This window comes from Corvus cornix, chromosome 5, assembly GCF_000738735.6.
Source record: "Corvus cornix cornix isolate S_Up_H32 chromosome 5, ASM73873v5, whole genome shotgun sequence".
NCBI lineage: Eukaryota > Metazoa > Chordata > Aves > Passeriformes > Corvidae > Corvus > Corvus cornix.
The window spans coordinates 136016-142015 of NC_046335.1; positions in this window are offsets into that span (position 1 = coordinate 136016).

Genomic DNA, 6000 nt, shown 5'->3' on the forward strand with positions numbered 1-6000 from the left:
CCCGGGGTCCATGTGCTCAGCCGAGCTGTGCAAGGTGGGGCCGGGCACTGCAGTGAGCGATTCCTGTGTGTCTGAGTGGGAGCAGTGAGCTGTGCCTGGCTGCAGGCCCAGCTTGTGGCTCTTGGTGCCACTGGCCCAGGGTGACCGGCTGGGTCAGGCAGCCATGCCGCCAGAGAGCTGCCTGGCTTTGCCCCGTGGTGCTGGGCAATGACATGGGCTTTGGGCAGAGAGAGCCCTGTCTGCCCTTGCGGGAAAGCCCTGGGGCACCAGGGTGCTGCCCCACAGAGCCCCCTTCCCTGTGGCAGGAGGGCAGCCTGGGCTGTGGTGGGTGACAGCACTGCAGGCTGCTCCAGCCCCATGTGCCAGGGGTGCCATGGAGCGGGCAAAGTGCTGGGCACAGTGTGCCAGGAGCTCTGGTGCAGTGTCAGCCCTAACAGCATGGCCTAGGGTGGGGAGACAGCTGAGGACTGGCCTGGGACTGTTCTCTCTCATGCTGCCCCAGTCCTTCAGTCCACACAGCCTCACCTTGCTGTTCTAACAAGACCAAAGGGATTTTTTGGATTTTTTTTCTTTTTCTTTTTTCCCTTGTCAGCATTCCATCTGGCTCACAGATAAAATTAGAGCTTCTTCAGAACCACAGTGAATCAGCCAGCCTTAACATAACTTCAGGAGAACAGATCACAGCTCTGGTAAGTGTGTCTTGTCACCAGGACTGAGCCTGCCCAGGTGGGGGTCTCCTGGGCCCACTGCTCCTGGTGGAGGCTGGTCCCACTGCTGGCCCCTGTCCTGCTGTGCTGATGATGGACCTCAGTCTGGGCAGCTGGCTAAGTGACTTGCCCGTGGCTTGTCTGTACCAGCAGAGACATCAATATCTCCCCAGGACACAACAGTCCCTGGAGGAGAGGCTGAGCTGAGCCAGGAGCCTCACCCATCAGGTCCCCTCCTATGCTTCCTCTTCTGATGCTGCAGAGACAGGATCCACCCCATGACATTGGCAAGGAGACCCCAAGTTGGCACCCAAGGCTTGTGCCTGTGTGAAAAATTGAGTACTGCTCTGGCTGCACAGACCCTGGGGCAGATGGCCCATGATCCATCCAGTGCATGGAATGCCATGCCGGGTGGTGACTTCAAGGGGAAGAGCCATGGGCTCTGATCAGGAGCTGGATCATCGCTCTTTTTCTCACGAAGCCTGAGCAGTGATCCTGGTGCTGCACACAGCCTGGATTTCATGTGGATTATAGCAACAGCACATACTGCTCTTCCCTTTCCTTGCTGTGCAGTGCAGCAGGGGTTTAAATTCTGGAAGAGACTGAGCCCCAGATAAACTACTCTTCAATAAAATGTTCAGTGGACGTTGAGTCCAAAGACCCATCCCCTCTCGCACTGCAGACTGGAGTGACTCCCCTGGTGGGATTCAGGACAACTGACCTTTCTTGGAGCAAGCAGGTGACACTGAGGTCTGCAAAGCAGCTGGGCAGAGCAAACACATGACCCAGATGTGTGAGGTACAGGAATAACAGAGGCTGCAGCTTCCTTCAAGCATCCTGCATTATCTGTGCTGCTGCCAAAACCCTTGTTACACCAACATGCTCCAAGTTCCAGCTGCACAGACCACATCCATGCTCAGGATTTCATTCCACATTACTATCATGTTATTCCCCTCAATTTCAGGCTTCCATGCACAGAGCAGAGTGCTGATTCCTTTCTGTATCTTTTTAATTAATTGTCAAGCTAAGTTCCACCTCTCCGTTTGATGTTAATTGGAAATACAGCTTTCAGGGGGCAAAATTCACTGCAGTTGTGAGTCAGATTTGGGAAAAAAAATCGTTAAAGTCCATGAAGTAGAGTGTGCTTGCTTGTCTGGTGCCGTGAGTGATCCTCTTGTTGGGTAAAAGTGACCTATTATGAGATCCAGAACTTACTGAAGAATCATGCAAATCATCTCAGTTGCTAAAGCTGAAGGGAATTCTGGCCCAGAAACAGCACTTCCTTATCTCCCCGTGGGTGCCGCACCAGTGTCCCATGCCAGCCCTGGCCGTGGGTGGGCTCCTTGCCAGGCGGGCACTGTGGTGCTTCAGGGGCTTCTTCACAAGTGGCCCCATGGGCCTGACCCTGCTCAGTGGTCACTGACTCACCACTGGTGCTCATCACAGGACTGAGTGGATTATTATGGGGATTGCTTCTCTTAACAGGTTAACAAAGGCTGGGAAATGTGTCTGTATGCACTGAGGATGGTGGGCAGGGGTCCAGGGGATCCCAGCAGCCTCCTGGGGACTCGGACAACCTGACACACGGCTCACAGGGTCTGTGGGGTGACCAGATGATGGTGGTGTGATGAGTTATGTCTTGTGCTGTTCCAGGGCATCCTCAGTCAGAAAAGCCTGGACATTCCAGCCCACCAGCATTCCTCACTGCACCATGTGCTTGGCTCTTGCAGTCCTGCAAGGCACCAGAGACAGCGAGTTGGGAATTTTCAGATTAAACCTTGTTTTCACAGAAATACACAGATTCACCATGGTCTAGTTCTGGTTTTGTTGGTTCTGTTTTCTTCTTTTTTCAGTAGGGGAAAATTAATTAAAGAAAAACTTTCTGTTCAGAGACAAATGACACCCCAGAGCAGATTGATGAACATCACTCTGGGAAGAAGGAACTCCAGATGGGGCCGGATTTGCAGTGGGCATGTAAATCTCCCTTTCCTTGTTTGATGCAAACAACACTCAAAATTAGCAGATAGTGCTGACAACTTCCTTGGTCTTTTTCATTTGGGTTTTTGTTTGGTTGTTTGGGGTTTTTTTGTGTGCTTATAATCTCATGGAAACATTATGAAACCATGGTAGCATTTCCAGGCAGCAATCCCAGTTGCTCAGGATGTCCAGGTCTTGGGGCAGCACAGAGGCGGCTCCTCTGGGGTGTTGCCAGCTGGGCAGGGGATGTGGTCATGTGGGAGCTGTGTTTGCTGCAAGCCGGGATTTCCAGAGGCATTTTCATAGAAATCTGACAGAGATGGCAGCCAAGGGCAAGCTCATTGCAGGGCACTAAGGGGGAACTCAGGGGCTGGGAAAGCTGCTCAGTTGGGCACGTCCTGCTCAGCGGGCAACAGCACACTCCGGGAGAAGTGGCCCCAGCACCTAATGGAAGCTGCAGACACCCTGGCAGTGCCTTCCTTGGAGCCGTCTCACTGTGTGACCGCAGGCTCGGGGTCTGGGCTGGGAGCTCTCCCCTCTCAGAGTCCCCGAGGCTGCCAAGGACATGCCCAAACAGAGGCAAGTGAGCAGCCCCCAGGTGTCCCCTGGCAGAGACACGGGAGGAGTTTTGAGGCCAGTGGGAAAAAATATTTGATGGTGGGCCACCCTTTAAGGGATCCCGGTTTCCTGTAATTTTTTTCCATAAATTCTCTCGTGTACACAGGATAGGAGCTGGGCTGGTTCAGCCTTGGCACACACCATAGGATGCTGTTGTGAGTCTCCTAAAAGAGACTTTCCCTGGCTACCAGGCAGGAAAAGATGGGTGAGATAAGGAGGATGTCACCACACTGCCTCTGCTTAATGACAGCAATCCCTTTTTCCAGTTGTGCTGGAAATAGCATCGTCCTCCAGAATGATTTCAGGCTGCAGTAGGCACCACCATGTCTGTGCTCATGCTGCCGAGGGGCAGTAATTACACTGCTCCTAAACACTCATTCATTTGAAGTGGCCGAATATTCATCTTCATTATTTAGGAGTGTTCATCCCTAAAAAATTTTCTGACCCTTAAAGTCCTAAAACCCTACTGAAATTTGAAATAGGTGGAGTCTAATCTGTACCTGGGCTGATGTTCTGTCACTGTCTTGGAGGATGAATGTGAGTAATTTGCTGTTGGGCCAGAACCTTCCCTGAACATTAGAGAGATGAGGAGTTTCTTGTGTCAGCATTTTGTGCCACGATTCCTGAAGAGGCAGGGGAGGAGTAGGATTCTGGTCCTGATGCCTCTCCAGCTGCTGGCCAAATGGCTCAGGCTCGATGTTGGGAGAAGCCTCCCCCCAGGCAGGGAAGCAGGGAGGACAGTGTGTGGCACCTCTGTCCATGGAGGTTTGTGAGAGCCAAGGGGGTAAAGCCCTGAGTAACCTGGTCTGAGCCCAGGGCTGGCCCGGCTTTGAGCAGGGACCAGAGCAGAGCCCCCTGGGGGGTCCCACCCAGGCAATTCCATGTTTCCGGGATTCAGCATGGAGCAAGGGAATGGGGGTTCACCCAAACCCCTGCAGAGGAGGGGATGGCACTGCCTTTGGGAACTGACCCCTGCCAGGGCAAGCTGAAGTGGCACTGGAGTTATCTGCCAGGGACCAAACAGGCCTCTCTCTTCTCTCCAAGTGTTTCACGCTGCCTGTGCCATGTCCAGGGCGACGGTGCCCGGTGCCAGCCAAGGAGCGATGCCTACTGCAGCAGGAGAGATGAGGGCGATGGGAACCAGCTGTCCCACCACAGAACAGCCCATCAGCCACTGGTGTGACACTGACCCAGCTGGGGCTGGGGAGGGAATGGGGAAGCAGGAGGGGAGCAGGGGCTGCACCTGGTTTTCTGGGTGAAGCTGGTCCAGGAGTGACAGCAAGGTGAGCCCACTCTGGTGAGAGACATCTGCCTGCTTTGCTGGGATGAAAGATCAGGTTGTAAGAAGGAAAAGTTGCAATGCTAGAGCCTGACTGGGATGGCTTCTCCTTTGGGGCAGGTGTTGAGGGCCCTGCAGCAGTTCTGCCTGTGTCAGGGAGGGATGGCAGGTGGTGTTGGAGGGCGGGTCTGCCATGTGCAGGTGGGCCTGCACAGGGAGGTGGGGATGTGTGTGTGTGTGTGAACAGCCTCCAAGGGGACATCCTCCCTGCAAGTGTACTTTTTGTTGTGCAGTTCACTGAAATGAGAGAAAATTTAAAGTCAAGTATATTTGCCCAGTGGTTTTGTAGGGTTGAAACCCCTTACAGCAGGTGGGTGGAAGGCAAACCCTTAGACAACACTTATTTTGTAGTTACAATAAAAGCCATTATTGAAAGAAAAAAAGTCAGTTGTAGCTTTCCCAGAAGGCTTCTTACAGTAACCCATCCAAACCTGGGCTCAGGCTGACCTGAAGGTCGTGGCTCAGGGGGTCACCAAATAATGCCACAAGAGCAGAAGAGGGTGGGCAGCTGGGGAACAGTGTGTGGCTCTTGGGGTAGTGACAGTCCTGGCTGGATGCTCCACAGTGCTTGGCCAGCAGTGTGCTGGGAGGTTTTGAACTCGTTACACAGTGCCTGTATCTGACACTACAATAAGAGATGTCTCTGGTGAAAAATGGTGCTGCAGAAGCATAGTGGGGAACACTGCTCTTTGAAAATATGCTGCATGGTTTCTTGTGCTGGATAAACTTCTATCTGGAGCTCCATGGAGCCTCAGTACTGCTTCTTAAACAGAGTTGAGATCTGTTTGTGTATTTTTGCTGATGTAGTAGATAAATGTGGTGCACAAGTGTCCTTTCTGTGCCCATTACTCTCTCATATTAACTGAACAAATACCTGGTTGAGCTTGGCTGAGAGGCTGCTAGTTGTGCTTTGGAGTGATGCAGCAGGGTACAAATTGCAAAGAGCATCTTGACAGGTTGCAATAAACTGAGCTTAAAAAAATTCCTGCAATATAGGAGGGCTGGGATTCATTCTGTTTCTCATTTGGACACAGAGGAAGGTTATTAATCGTGCACTGACACTGCCAGAGGCACACGGCATGCCTGGTTTGTGGTGGTGGAAGTACCTGCCCTGTGTCCAAGTTCCCAGTGGCCCTGGGACTTGTTCCCCTCTCCCTAAGGCAAAGGCTGTCCTGAATTGTGCAGGGAGGAGGGTGGTGGATTCAGAGGGGACTTTCTGGCTCATCATCAATTGCAGCTGATGGCAAAGGTTGTGTCCATAGAATCACAGAAGGGTTTGGGTTGGAAGGGACCTTTAATCCCATCTCATCCCACCCCCTGCCATGGCAGGGACACCTTCCACTATCCCAGGGTGCTCCA